Below are 14,997 nucleotides of genomic sequence, written 5' to 3'. Positions count from 1 at the left end.
ACATTCCCCCCTCCCTGCTGCGTCACATCGTCACACCCCCATCCTGTACATAAGGCCACATCCTTTGTTCCTAGATGAACACATTTACATCTGTTTGCTTAACTTAAGAACGGCCACACTGGGTCAGGCCAATGGTCCATCCAGCCCAGTGTCCTGTCTTCCGACAGTGGCCAGTGCCAGGTGCCCCAGAGGGAATGAACAGAACAGGGAATCACCCAGTGATCCATTCCCAGCTTCTGGCAAACAGAGGTTTAGGGACACCCAGAGGATGAGGTTGCGTCCCTGCCCATCTTGGCTAATAGCCATTAATGGCTCTATCCTCCAGGAATTTATCTAATTTTTTTGAACCCTGTTATACTTTTGGCCTTCACAACGTCCCCTGGCAAAGAGTTCCCCAGACAGAATGTGCGTTCTGTGACGAAATACTTCCTTGTGTTTGTTTTAAACCTGCTGCCTGTTAATTTCATTGGGTGACCCCTGGTTCTTGCGTTAAATGAAGGGGTAAATAACACTTCTCAGTTCACTTCTCCACATGATTCTCCATGCCTCTATCGCATTCCCCCGCAGGCAATTCTTTCCCAAGCTGAAAAGTCCCAATTTATTTAATCGCTCCTCGTATGGCAGCTGTTCCATCCCCACAATCATTTTTGTTGCCCTTCTCTGAACTTTTTCCAATCCCAGTCTATCTTTTTTGAGATGGGGTAACCAGAACTGCACACAGCATTCAAGCTGTGGATGTACCATGGATTTATATAGAGGCAACATGACATTTTCTGTCTTATTATTTATCCCTTTCCTAATGGTTCCCAATGTTCTGTTCACTTTTTTGGCTGCCGATGCACATTGAGTGGATGTTTTCAGAGAACTATCCACAGTGACTCCAAGATCTCTTTCTTGAGTGGTAACAGCTAATCTAGACGCCATTATTTTGTATGGATAGTTGGGATTATGTTTCCAATGTGCATTACTTGGCATTGATCAACATTGAATTTCATCTGCCATTTTGTTGCCCAGTCACCCAGTTTTGTGAGTCCCTTTGTAGCTCTTTGCAGGCTGCCTGGGACTTAACTATCTGGAGTAATTTTGAATCAACTGCAAAATTTCCCACCTCACTATTTACCCCTTTTTCCAGATCACTTTTGTCTGTTGAACAGCGCTGGTCCCAGTACCCACACCTGGGGGACCCTGCAATTTATCTCTTTCCCCTACGAAAACTCACAGGTTTTTCCTCCCTTTGGTTTCTTGTCTTTTAACCAGTTACTGATCCATGAGGGGACCTTCCCTCTTATCCCATGACACCTTATGAGCCTTTGGTGAGGGACCTTGTCAAAGGTTTTCTGAAAGTCCAAGTTACACTATATCCACTGACTCCCCCTTGTCCACAGGCTGTTGACCCCCCACCGCCCCCCCCAGAATTCTAGTAGATTGGTGAGGCAGGATTTCCCTTTACAAAAGCTGGGTTGACTCTTCCCCAACAAATCACGTTCACCTCTGTGTCTGATCATCCTGTTCTTTACTCTAGTTTCAACCAATTGGCCCAGTACTGAAGTTAGGTTTAGCAGCCTGTAATTGCCAGGGTCATCTCTGAAGCCTTCTTTAAAAATCAGTGTCACATTAGCTATCCACAGTCATCTGGACCCGAGGCAGATTTAAGGGATAGGTTACATACCATAGTTAGCAGTTCTGCAGTTTCACATTTGAGTTCCTTCAGAACTCTTGGGTGAATCCCACCTGGTCCTGGGGACTTATTACTGTTTAGTTTATCCATTTGTTCCGAAACCTCTTCAAATGCCATCTCAGTTGCACCCAATTTACCAAGCCATCCAGATCGCTCTGTGTCACTGACCTGGCCTCTTCATTATTTCTCACTCTCCCCCCGCCCCCCATCTTTGTGTCATCGGCAAACTTTATCCTGAATGATTTCATGTTTTCTTCCAGGTGATTGATAAAAATGTGTAATAGTGCAAGGCCAAGAACTGAGCCTTGCGGGACCACTCTGGAGATACACCCACATGTTGACGAGTCCTTGTCTACAATTACAGGGCCCGACCAGTTTGCCAGTTTTTAATCCATTTACTGTGGGCCAGGTTCATTTGATATCATTCTCGTTTTTTAATCAATATCATGTGGTACCAAGTTAAATGCCTTAGAGAAGTCTCAGAGTAGCAGCCGTGTTAGTCTGTTTTCGCAAAAAGAACAGGAGGACTTGTGGACCTTAGAGACTAACCAATTTATTTGAGCATAAGCTTTCATGAGCTACAGCTCACTTCATCTGATGAAGTGAGCTGTAGCTCACGAAAGCTTATGCTCAAATAAATGTGTTAGTCTCTAAGGTGCCACAAGTCCTCCTGTTCTTTTTAGAGAAGTCTGAGTATTACATCCTCACTGTTACTAATGGCATTGGGTGGCCCCTGGTTCTTGTGTTATGTGAAGGAGTAAATCACACGTCCTGATTCACTTTCTTCACCCCAGTCATGATTTTATAGACCTCGATCCTCTCCCCCCTTCGTCGTCTCTTTGCCAAGCTGAACAGTCCCAGTCTTATTAATCTCTCCTCATACGGCAGCCGTTCCAGACCCCTAATCATTTTTGTTGCCCTTTTCTGTACCTTCTCCAATTCCAATATCTCTTTTTTGGGATGGGGTGACCACATCCGCACGCAGTATTCAAGGTGTTGGGCGTCCCATGGATTTATATAGAATCAACAGGATATTTTCTGTCTCATTATCTATCCCTTTCCTGATGATTTTTTGGCTGCCGCTGCACATTGAGGGGTTGTTTTCAGAGAACTCTCCACAGCAACTCCAAGATCTTTCTTGAGTGGAAACAGCTAATCTAGACCCTGTCCTTGTATATGAAGAGTTGGGATGACGTTTCCCATTGTGCACGACTTTGCATTGATCAACATTGAATCTCACCTCCCAGTTTGTTGCCCGGTCACCAAGATCCCTTTTTAACCAGCACAGCCTTCTTTCTGACTGTTGGATTGTGGATTTTGGAGCACCTGGTACAGTGACTTTAAATGATTCTCAGTTATCGTTCACCTTTTTCTGATTAAACTCTTCTTCCCAGCGGACCTGGCTCATAACTGTTTTCAGCTCTGTGAAATTGGCCCTGTTAAAGCACCCAGGGTGTATATTACTGGTCTGGACTTTATGTTGGTTGCACATTATAAATGGGACCAAGTCATGATCACTTGTACTTAAGCTACCAGTAATTTTTCGCTCTGTGATCAGTTCCCCTCTGTTAGGACCAGGTCTCATGTACAATCCCCCCGTCAGCTGCAACCCTTTTGGAGGTGGGGAATTGCCATTGATAATGCTCAGCCATTCCAAGGACACGTCGCGCTGGCAGGACAAGACCTCCAGCATGTCACTCAGTGTGACGTCCCCAGAGGTCACAGCTTGTTTCCCTGCATGTTGTAGGTAGGTGCGTAAGGAGCCGGTCATCCTGGCGGGTGGGGGTCCGTAACAGACAGCAACTCACACCCCGTCTGGTGCTTTAGCTGCTAGGACAGCGAGCCAGAAACATCCAAGATCATTTTCTTCTGAGTTATCTGTGACTTGGAACTGGGCAATGCCCCCTCGCCCCACCTTTGGCCCCCTTGATCCTTCCTGGGTAGGGGACAGCCGCTGAGTGTGACACTCCAGCTGTGCGATGCGTCGCACCACCTCTGTCAAAGCAACGAACGTGCTCAGAAACGAGCCATCCCGACCCCTCCGGGGTGTTACCCACCTCCGTGCATTGGTTTCCTTCGGCTCCTTAACGAGTTGTGTTCTCAGCAGCTCGATTCTGGGTGGAGCGCTCAGCTCTTCCCTCTTCTTCCCACCTCTCGTGCTATTAGCTTAACCTCCCAGCCCCTCCAGCCAGCCCGTCCCAAGGAGAGTGGCCCCCCTTGTGGAGGCCATGCAGCCCCCTCGCCCTGTAGAAGGGGGACCCATGTTCCACAACCGCAAAGCCCTTCCCCTACACGCCTCACCTGGCCTGCGAGTCCCCTCTTGCATCCTCTGGCTTCTCGCTCGAGGGACAGGAAGGCGCTCGGAGAAGCCTGGCCATTCCTCATCGCCAGGCTGCTGCATGCTCTGAAGTCTCCCCCTACCTGTGAGCCAGCCTGTCACACAGAGTCATTGGTGAGCACAGGATCCATCCCCAGGGATCCCTGCCTGTGGCCTTCAGCCGCCCGGCCAATCTTCACACACGGCTCCAGGGAGGGAGCACCCCTTGGTGCTTGGGGAGGATGCTGCATGTGTGTGCATTGCTGGGGGAGGGACTGTGGGGGGGTGGGGGGTGCTGTGAGGGGGTGGGATGTGCTGCACTGTGCTGTGGGGGCGGGATGCGCCATGAGGGGGTGGGATGCGCTGTGTGGGGGCGGGATGTGCTGTGAGGGGGTGGGATGTGCTGTGTGGGGGTGGGATGTGCTGTGAGGGGGTGGGATGTGCTGTGTGGGGGCGGATGCGCTGTGTGGGGGTGGGATGCGCCATGAGGGGGTGGGATGCGCCATGAGGGGGTGGGATGTGTTGTGAGGGGGCGGGATGCGCTGTGTGGGGGCGGGATGTGCTGTGAGGGGGTGGGATGTGCTGTGTGGGGGTGGGATGCGCCATGAGGGGGTGGGATGCGCCATGAGGGGGTGGGATGTGTTGTGAGGGGGCGGGATGCGCTGTGTGGGGGTGGGATGCGCTGTGTGGGGGTGGGATGCGCTGTGGGGTGTGGGGATGCGCATGAGGGGGTGGGATGCGCTGTGGGGGTGGGATGTGCTGTGTGGGGGTGGGATGCGCCATGAGGGGGTGGGATGCGCTGTGTGGGGGTGGGATGTGCTGCACGGTGCTGTGGGGCGACATGCTGTGTGGGGCAGGACGGGTTGCACTGTGCTGTGGGCGGGGGATGAGCTGTGTGGGGGTGGGATGCGCCATGAGGGGGTGGAGGCGCTGTGTGGGGTGGGATGTGCTGCACGGTGCTGTGGGGCGATGTGCTGTGTGGGGCAGGACGGGTCGCACTGTGCTGTGGGGCGGGGGATGCGCGGTGTGGGCGGGGGATGTGCTGTGTGGGGTGGGATGCGTCATGAGGGGGTGGGATGCGCTGTGTGGGGGTGGATGTGCTGCACGGTGCTGTGGGCGACGTGCTGTGTGGGCAGGACGGGTCACACTGTGCTGTGGGGCGGGGGATGCGCTGTGGGGGTGGGGGATGCGCTGTGTGGGGGTGGATGCGCCATGAGGGGGTGGATGCGCCATGAGGGGGTGGGATGTGCTGTGTGGGGGTGGGATGCGCCATGAGGGGGTGGGATGCGCCATGAGGGGGCGGGATGCGCTGTGTTGGGGGCGGGATGCGCTGTGAGGGGGTGGGATGCGCTGTGTGGGGGTGGGATCGCTGTGTGGGGGTGGGATGTGCTGTGTGGGGGTGGGATGTGCCATGAGGGGTGGGATGCGCTGTGTGGGGGTGGATGTGCTGTGTGGGGGTGGGATGCGCCATGAGGGGGTGGGAGGCGCTGTGTGGGGTGGGATGTGCTGCACGTGCTGTGGGGCGATGTGCTGTGTGGGGCAGACGGTCGCACTGTGCTGTGGGGCGGGGATGCGCGGTGTGGGCGGGGGATGCGCCATGAGGGGGTGGGATGCGCCATGAGGGGGTGGGATGCGCCATGAGGGGGTGGATGCGCTGTGTGGGGGTGGATGCGCCATGAGGGGGTGGGATGCGCTGTGTGGGGTGGGATGCGCTGTGTGGGGGTGGGATGCGCTGTGTGGGGGTGGGATGCGCCATGAGGGGGTGGGAGGCGCTGTGTGGGGGTGGGATGTGCTGCACGGTGCTGTGGGGCGATGTGCTGTGTGGGGCAGGACGGCGCACTGTGCTGTGTGGGGGTGGATGTGCTGTGTGGGGTGGGATGTGCTGTGGGGCGGGATGCGCCATGAGGGGGTGGGAGGCGCTGTGTGGGGGTGGATGCGCCATGAGGGGGTGGGATGTGCTGTGTGGGGGCGGGGGATGAGCTGTTGTGGGTGTGGGATGCGCCATGAGGGAGTGGGATGTGCTGTGTGGGGATGGGATGAGCTGTGTGGGTGGGGATGCGCCATGTGGGGGTGTGGATGTGCTGTGTGGGGGTGGGATGCGCCATGAGGGGGTGGGAGCGCTGTGTGGGGTGGGATGTGCTGTGTGGGGGTGGGATGCGCTGTGTGGGGGTGGGATGCGCCATGAGGGGGTTGGTGTGCTGTGGGGGTGGGATGTGCTGTGTGGGGGTGGGATGTGCTGTGTGGGGGTGGGATGTGCCATGAGGGGGTGGGATGCGCTGTGTGGGGGTGGGATGTGCTGTGTGGGGGTGGGATGCGCCATGAGGGGGTGGGAGGCGCTGTGTGGGGGTGGGATGTGCTGCACGGTGCTGTGGGGCGATGTGCTGTGTGGGGCAGGACGGGTCGCACTGTGCTGTGGGGGCGGGGGATGCGCTGTGTGGGGGTGGGATGTGCTGTGTGGGGGTGGGATGCGCCATGAGGGGGTGGGATGCGCCATGAGGGGGTGGGATGCGCTGTGTGGGGGTGGGATGCGCCATGAGGGGGTGGGAGGCGCTGTGTGGGGGTGGGAGGCGCTGCACGGTGCTGTGGGGCGATGTGCTGTGTGGGGCAGGACGGGTCGCACTGTGCTGTGGGGGCGGGGGATGCGCCGTTATCTATCTCTGGCACCCCCCCACACACACACACACTCTCGCTCTCTGCAGGGTGGAGGACACACTGGTTCAGGAGCTGCCTGGCGAGGGCTCCGGCTCGCTCTGGAGCAGCGGATGGGAACTGCCCCTCCAGCCTTCAGGCGTCGGCCAGGATCCCAAGGGCTGCAAGCGGTTTGCGAAAACGGGAGACAAGTCCAGCTGCCTCCTCTCTGCCAGCATGGAGGGGAGACCCGCGCAGGCACCGAGCTGCTCCCCGTGACAGCTGGACCTGGGGCCAGGAGCTGGCCGAGCTGGTGCCGGCTGCATGGAGAGCAGGTCACAGGCCCAGGCTGCTCCTTGGCCACTGTCACAGGGATCTCCAGGGAATGCCCCAGACTGAGCCCGCGGGTCCCTCCCTGACTGATTCGACTGCCCCCCAGGATGGCCTCAGCCCCCGACCCTGCTGAGACAGGAGCAGACGTGTCCCCCTGGGTGGCTGCAGGCAGAGGCTGGGAATTCCCATCTTCATAAACATCCCGCCCAGGACCTCACCCCAGGGTCAGGGGGACGGGGCCTGGGAGCCACGGTGCTCGGGGCAGAGAGCCTGGGGGATAGTTTGCCCCCCAGCAGAGACCCATGGGGTGCTGCCTGCCCTGGGATCACCGCAGCCAGGGCGCTGGGGACAGGAGTGCCCTACATGCGCACAATGCCCAGCCCACAGGGGCCTGTGTGCGACGGGACCTGTGAGCACACGGAAATGCCTGACTGGATCCGAGCTAGGCCCAGCTTGCCCAGTGCCCTGTGGCTGACAACGGCTGCACCATACGCTGCAGGGGAAGGTGTGAGAGCCCCGCACAGTTAGCCATTGCCCTCAGCCCCGCAGCCGGACATTTTCTCTCCGTTACGCCATTAATGGTGCTGGATCGTCTGGGGATCCCTAGGCATGGCCAGTCCCCTGGGATCACCCTCAGCTCTTGACCCAGAGACTCCCAGTGGTAGAGAGTTCCACAAGCCACGTGCACCTGGTGTGGAAAAGCGTTTCCTCTTCTCACGTCTCACTGCCCCCTTTGTGCCATTGACTGTCCCCTTGGCCTTGTGTTCGGTGGCCCAGAGAACAGACACTCCCCTCTCCGCCAGCCACTGGGTTCCAGACGCGTGTCCTGGCCTCCCTTAGCCGTCGCCCCTCCGCGGTGCCAACCCCACCTGTCCACCCTCCCTCCCTGGCAGTCCCCCGGCTCCCGATCAGGCCGGTCGCCCAGCTCCGGCCCCCAGCTCTGCGCTAGCCCGGGGCGGGGGGCGCCGTGCTGCAGGGTGCCGTGCTGCTCTGTGCCACTCGCCGTCCCACTCCCACAGCCGCCCTCGCTTGCTCCCGCTCCGGGCAGAGGGGGGGTGGCACCTTCGTGGGCCGAGCCCTGGGGAGCAGCTCGCTCGGCACCCTAAGGCGAGCGCCAGACCTGCCAGGCAGCCCTCCTCAAACCCCAGCAGAGCGACGGGCACCGGCCAGCCCCCGGCAGCGCCCAGCTCTGCCAGCGGGGTCCCGGGGCAGGGCCGATGGATCCCAGTGCAGGCCAGGCCGGGAGCCCTGCGCCCCCTAACCGCGGCAGCCACTCCCCTGCCCCTGGGTTTCCGGGAGAGGAGCGGCCGGCAGGAGACTCAGCACCACGGACAGCGACACGCAGCGCCCGCCGCCTCCGGCCCGGGGGGAGGCATATGCGGGGTCAGCGTGTGGGGGGCTATGGGGGCAGTGGAGGGGGGCTAGGGAGGGCAGTGAGTGTGGGGGGCTATGGGGGGCCATGTGCTTATGGGGACTGGCTCTAGGGGACGGCTGTGAGTATGTGGGGCTGTGGGTGGGGCGGTTATAGCTGGGGGGTTGCTCTGGGGGGCAGTGCCGGGGGGGAATACGCTATACGGGTGGTTATGGGGCAGCCAAGGAGGGGGCATGGCCATGCAGGAGGCGCTGAATGGGGGCCACACGCCTATGGGGCTGGCTATGGGTGGGGGAGGCTTTCCGGCCGCTGCGCTGCGCCCCTCCGGCAGCTAAGAATCTGAAAATAAAGCGCAGGGCGCGGAGAGACGCAGGGGCTGGGGCCGGGCCAGAACAAACGTCCCCGAGCCGCGGCGCTCGGTCCCCCCGGGCTCGGCCCCCGTCCCGCCCGCCTGGCTCAGGCTCGCCAGTTGCCAGCGCTGCGCGGGCCGGTCCGACGGCGGGGGCGCCCCCGCGGGCGGTCCCGGCGCTGGCCCCGGGGCTCCCGCGCCCCGCCCGGGCCGGACCCTGGCTCGCTCCATCTCTAATCAGTTCATGTCCCACTGACGTCAATGGAGCTCCCGGCTGTATATAAACATCCCGCGAGCCGCCGGCTCAGCGCGCTCGGGACGGACCGGACCCGACTCACCCCGCACGGCACCACTCGGTGAGGCCGCCGCGCCATGCCCCGGGCCGGGCTGGGCGCGGGACCCTGCCGGGGCGCGCAGCGCGGGGTGGGGGGAGGGGGCTCGGCGGGGCGGGGCGGGATGGGGGGGAGGGGGCTCGGCGGGGCGCGATGGGGGCTCGGGGGAGGGGGCTCGGCGGGGCGGGGCGGGAGGGGGCTCGGGGGAGGGGGCTCGGCGGGGCGTGATGGGGGCTCGGCGGGGCGGTGCCGGGGGCTCGGCGGGGCGGGGGCTCGGCGGGGCGGGTCGCGATGGGGGCTCGGGGGAGGGGGCTCGGCGGGGCTCGATGGGGGCTCGGCGGGGCGGCGCCGGGCGGGGCTCGGTCCCCGCTCACCTCCGGGGTCTCTCCGCAGGTCCCGGACGCGCCCGGCATGAGGCGGGCGCTGCTGACCGCGCTGCTGGCGTCGCTGCTGCTCTCCCCGCTGCGCCCCGCCGGGCCCCGCAGCAGCGCCGAGGCCGCGCCCCGCCCGAGCCGGTCCCTGCGGGGCCCCGCGCCGCGCCCGCCGCCCGCCCCGCTGCTGCGCGCCCTGCGGCCCGGGGGCGGCCTGGCGCGGGCGAGGCGCGAGGAGCCGCCGCTCTCCATCGACCTGACCTTCCACCTGCTGCGCCACATGCTGGACGTGGCGCGGGGCGCAGAGCCAGCGCGCGCAGGCCGAGCAGAACCGGCTCATCTTCGACTCGGTGGGCAAGTGAGGAGCCACGTGCGCGGGCCGCTGCGCCGCGCCGCGCCGGGCCGGGCCGCCAGGGGGCGCGCGGAGAGCCCGGCCCGCCCCGCCCCGCAGCGCCCAGGTCCGGCCGGCCCCGGAGCCCCGCGCCAGGGCTCAGCTGGAGGCGCGCGCGGCCGCTGCGATTTTCTAATAAAATGTCTTGGGAAAAGCCCCGGCGTCTGCGCGTCTGTGCGGGGCGCGGGGGGCTCTCCCGGGCGCAGGGTCTGGGCGGGGCGCGGGGTCTGTCCGGGGCGCGGGGGGCTCTCCCGGGCGCAGGGTCTGGGCGGGGCGCGGGGTCTGTCCGGGGCGCGGGCGGCTCTCCCGGGCGCAGGGTCTGGGCGGGGCGCGGGGTCTGTGCGGGGCGCGGGGGGCTCTCCCGGGCGCGGGGTCTGTGCGGGGCGCGGGGTCTGTGCGGGGCGCGGGGGGCTCTCCCAGGCGCGGGGTCTGGGCGGGGCGCGGGGTCTGGGCGGGGGGCTCTCCCGGGCGCAGGGTCTGGGCGGGGCGCGGGGTCTGGGCGGGGGGCTCTCCCGGGCGCAGGGTCTGGGCGGGGCGCGGGGGGCTCTCCCGGGCGCGGGGTCTGGGCGGGGCGCGGGGGGCTCTCCCGGGCGCAGGGTCTGTGCGGGGCGCGGGGGGCTCTCCCGGGCGCAGGGTCTGTGCGGGGCGCGGGGGGCTCTCCCGGGCGCAGGGTCTGGGCGGGGCGCGGGGGGCTCTCCCGGGCGCAGGGTCTGGAGCCGCTGCGGGGAGCCTGCCGGGGGGCGATGCGGGGACGGGGGTGGGGAATCCGTGCGGGGACGAGCTCTACTGGGGCTGATCTGCCCGGAGCGCAGCTGGGCTGCGGGGACGGGGGGCCTGGGCCCTGTGTGCACCCCGGAACCCAGGGCAGCAGGCGGGAGGGGACTGGCCCCCGGCAGCCCCAGGGCCCCGAGCGCCGCAGCGGAGCTGCCTGGGGTCCCAAGGAGCGGCCGGGCCAAGCCCCCATCGGCGGCTGGGCGGATCGTTAGCCTGGTCCCGCCGGCACCAGCGCCCGGCCCGAGCCCGATCGCGGGGGAAAGGGGAGGCTGACCCCGGGGGAGGGAGCTGGGGGCGGGGAGGAGCCCAAGGGGGGCAGACCCCGAGAGGGAGAGGCCAATATCTCTGAGGGGCTCCAGCCCCATTGCTGGGGGCCTCACCCCTGCAGGGCTCTCTGCCGCAGGCTGGGGGCGCGCAGTGGCCCGGCTCTGGGTAAGTACTGGGGGGCCCTGCCTGTCTATGGGAGCAGGGGCCTGAGGACCCCCTGGTGCCCATGCCTGCTGCTGAGCCGCTGCCTGGTGGGGGACAAAGGGGCGAGGGGCGCCCCCTCCAACACCCAGCCGGGCTGGGGGGCGGGTGCGAAGCCCCGAAACCTTGGCCTGCCCCACGGGGTGCCAGGAGATCAGGCAGTGAGGCGCCTCCCTCTGTGCCCAGGGCAGAGCGGGGTGCTGAGCCCCGAGCTCAGCCCACCACCCGCTGCTGGTTGCAGCCTGGGCACCCCCCTCCGGCTGCAGGCGGGTGGGGATTTCTATGGGGCAGGGGACCCCGATGGGCCAGGAGCATGGGGCGGGGGGGGGGGAAGGACCCTGGGTGCCCTGGGCGGCGTATCCTGTGGTCGGTGGCTCGGTGGTGCCTGCTCAGAGCCCAGGGGAAGGCAGCCGGGTGCCCATGGGGCTGGCCCCTGCCCCTGCTTCCTTTCCCCCAAGTGGGGTCAGGCTTTGTGCGGGTGTTTCCCTGCTCTCTGCAGGGGCCCAGCGTGCCAGGAGGGGCAGAGACGGGGGCGCCCGGGGGGTGGGAGACAGGGCAGGGCCTGGCCCTTTGCGGCGCGATGCCAGGGCTGCCATGCTGCCCGCTGCTGCTGGCAGGATGCCGGCGCCCAGGACAACCCAGACCTCGGCAACCTGGTGGGGCCTACGGGGCAGAGCGAGGTAGGCGCCTGTGTGGGCTGCAGCTGACCAGCCCCTCTGTGCAGCGAAGGCACCCGCGGCTCCCCTGGGCGCACCGCAGCTCCGCACGGGCCTGCGGCTGGACGGGTTTGCCTGGCCGCAGACGGGGGGAGCGGGTCCAGCCCCCTGCACTGGGGGAAGCAGCCGCAAGTGCAGCCCAGGAGGAAGCAGCTTGTAGGGCACAGGTTTGCTGGCTGGCACAGGGTTTGCAGGATGGGGGGACATTGGGAGGCATGGGAACAGAGGCGCGGAGGAAGTGGGGGGCATGGGAACAGAGGTGCAGAGGAGGTGGGGGGCACAGAGACAGAGGTGCGGATGAGCTGGGGGCACAGGGGCAGAGGAGCGGAGGAGGTCGGGGCCATGGGGACAGAGACGCGGAGGAGGTGGGGGGCACAGGGACAGAAGCGTGGGGGCACTGGGGGTCACAGGGACAGAGAAGTGGGCAGCACTGGGGGGCACGGGGACAGAGGCGCAGAGGAGGTGGGGGGCACGGGGACAGAGAAGTGGGGGGCATGGGGACAGAGGCACGGAGGAGGTGGGGGGCATGGGGACAGAGGCGCGGAGGAGGTGGGGGGCACAGGGACAGAGACGCGGAGGAGGTGGGGGGACACAGGGACAGAGGTGTGGATGAGCTGGGGGCACAGGGGCAGAGGAGCGGAGGAGGTCGGGGCCATGGGGACAGAGACGCGGAGGAGGTGGGGGGCACGGGGACAGAAGCGTGGGGGCACTGGGGGTCACAGGGACAGAGAAGTGGGCAGCACTGGGGGGCACGGGGACAGAGGCGCGGAGGAGGTGGGGGGCACGGGGACAGAGAAGTGGGGGGCATGGGGACAGAGGCACGGAGGAGGTGGGGGGCATGGGGACAGAGGCGCGGAGGAGGTGGGGGGCACAGGGACAGAGACGCGGAGGAGGTGGGGGGACACAGGGACAGAGGTGTGGATAAGCTGGGGGCACAGGGGCAGAGGAGCGGAGGAGGTCGGGGCCATGGGGACAGAGGCGTGGGGGTACTGAGGGGACACAGGGACAGAGAAGTGGGCAGCACTGAGGGGACTCAGGGACAGAGGCATGGAGGAGATTGGGGGCACAGGGACAGAGGCACTGGGGGGACACAGGGACAGAGAAGTGGGCGGCACTGGGGGGCACGGGGACAGAGACGTGGAGGAGGTGGGGGGCACAGGGACAGAGGCGTGGGGGCACTGGGGGGACTCAGGGACAGAGAAGTGGGGGGCACGGGGACAGAGGCGCAGAGGAGGTGGGGGGCACAGGGACAGAGGCGTGGGGGCACTGGGGGGACTCAGGGACAGAGGCACGGAGGAGGTGGGGGGCACAGGGACAGAGGTGCAGAGGAGATGAGGGGCACAGGGACAGAGGCCTGGGGGCACTGGGGGGACACAGGGACAGAGAAGTGAGTGGCATGGGGACAGAGGCACGGAAGCGCTGCCAGGGAATGGGCGGTTGTGGGAATACACAGGGTCACTCCAGGATTTCCCTGACGCTTGGCATCAACCCTTCTAATGGCAGCCGCCGTGTGAGGCCCGACTGCCAGCGACCGCGCAGGCCACAGGGTCCGGCGCCACCGCCAGAGCAGGGGCCTTTGCATGGCTGAGGAGGGGCTCAGCGCCCAGGATGCCATCTGCATCTCAGGGGAGGCTGCCACAGAGTCCCCGGGTGATGCTCGGGAACTGCTCCCCATGAAGCCAGGCAGGACTCTGGGGAAGTCTCCTCTCCGGGAGCAGCCTGTCTGCAGGACACACAGCTCCCCCGGCTCCACCTTCCTGGGTCTGACCTCGGAGCATTCAGCATCCTCTGCCCCTCCCTGTGCTTCCCCCAGTGAGTCCACCCAGGCGGGGCTCCTGGGGAAGCCAGAGGGTCCTGCCCCCCAACTTCGCAATCAGACGGGACTCTCAGCCAGCCAGTAAAACAGAAGGTTTATTAGACGACAGGAACATGGTCTAACACAGAGCTTGCAGGTGCAGAGAACGGGATCCCTCAGCCGGGTCCATTTTGGGGGGCAGTGAGCCAGACAACCACGTCTGCCCTTCACTCCATGTCTCCAGCCAGCCCCAAACTGAAAACTCCCTCCAGCCCCCCCTCCTCTGGGATTTGTCGCTTTCCCGGGCCAGGAGGTCACCTGATTCCTTTGTTCTCCAACCCTTTAGCTCTCACCTTGCAGGGGGGAAGGGCCCAGGCCACCAGTGGCCAGGAAACAGGGTGTCGGCCATTCTCTGTGTCCAGACCCCTGCACACACCTGCCCTCTAGGGCTCTGCAATGATCATACACCCTTACCCCACCCCCTAGAGACTTAAGAACTGCCTAGGGGAAACTGAGGCACCCCCACACTATTCAAAGGAAACATTAAGAACAGTCCCACTTCGTCACAGAGGCTCTGTGGGCATCTGGAGCCTCACAGGGGGTGGGCACCGCTGGGGGGCCAGGGAGATGGACCCTGTGATGAAGTGGGGCTTTCCCCTTGTTATGTTGTATGTGGGTCTTACTCTTTGCATGGATGCTGTGTGTGACTTTTGCGGAGGCTGCTCCAGCTGCCTGCAAGGATGCTCTGGCCACCCCCTCATCACCTGAGACCCAGGAGGGGGATGTGAGCAGGGGACTCTTGGCCCAGGACGGAGGAGGAGCAAAGGGCCAGGCAGGGGCCAGGCAGCTGGAAGGAGTCGGTCTCCACTGGTTTGGGGCACAGGGGGAGGGCAGAGCCCTGGCTCTGGGCTCCCCTCCCTTCAAGGTGGGCTTGGATGAAAGTCATTGATTTCTGTGCTAACAACTTCTGCCCTATGCTGTGATCCTGTCAACTAATAAACCTTCTGTGTTACTGGCTGGCTGAGAGTCACATCTGGCTGCGGAGTTGGGGGGCAGGACCCTCTGGCTTCCCCAGGAGCCCCGCCTGGGGGGACTCGCTGGGGGAAGCGCACGGAGGGGCAGAGGAGGCTGAAGGCTCCGAGGTCAGACCCAGGAAGGTGGAGCCGGGGGAGCTGTGTGTCCTGCAGACAGGCTGCTCCCGGAGAGGAGACTGCCCCAGAGTCCTGCCTGACTTCGTAGGGAGCAGTTCCAGAGCATCGCCCGGGGACCCCGTGACAGACCCACAGTTGGACACCTGTGGGGCCAGGCCCATTGCCAGGTGCCCGGGCCCATGGGGGTGAGCCCAGGGCTGGGTTCTGGGGGGCGCTGGCAGGCACTCGGCATCCCAAGGCTGCTGACATGAGCCCCTGGCTGGCTCGGGCTCCGGGTTCCTCACAGGCCCCAGCGCCACCCACGGCCCTTGGAAGTGGCTAT

The sequence above is a fragment of the Chelonia mydas genome, chromosome 3, assembly GCF_015237465.2.
Source record: "Chelonia mydas isolate rCheMyd1 chromosome 3, rCheMyd1.pri.v2, whole genome shotgun sequence".
NCBI classification, from domain to species: domain Eukaryota; kingdom Metazoa; phylum Chordata; order Testudines; family Cheloniidae; genus Chelonia; species Chelonia mydas.
The sequence above is the reverse complement of the archived record's forward strand: the minus strand, read 5'-3'. Positions refer to the sequence as shown.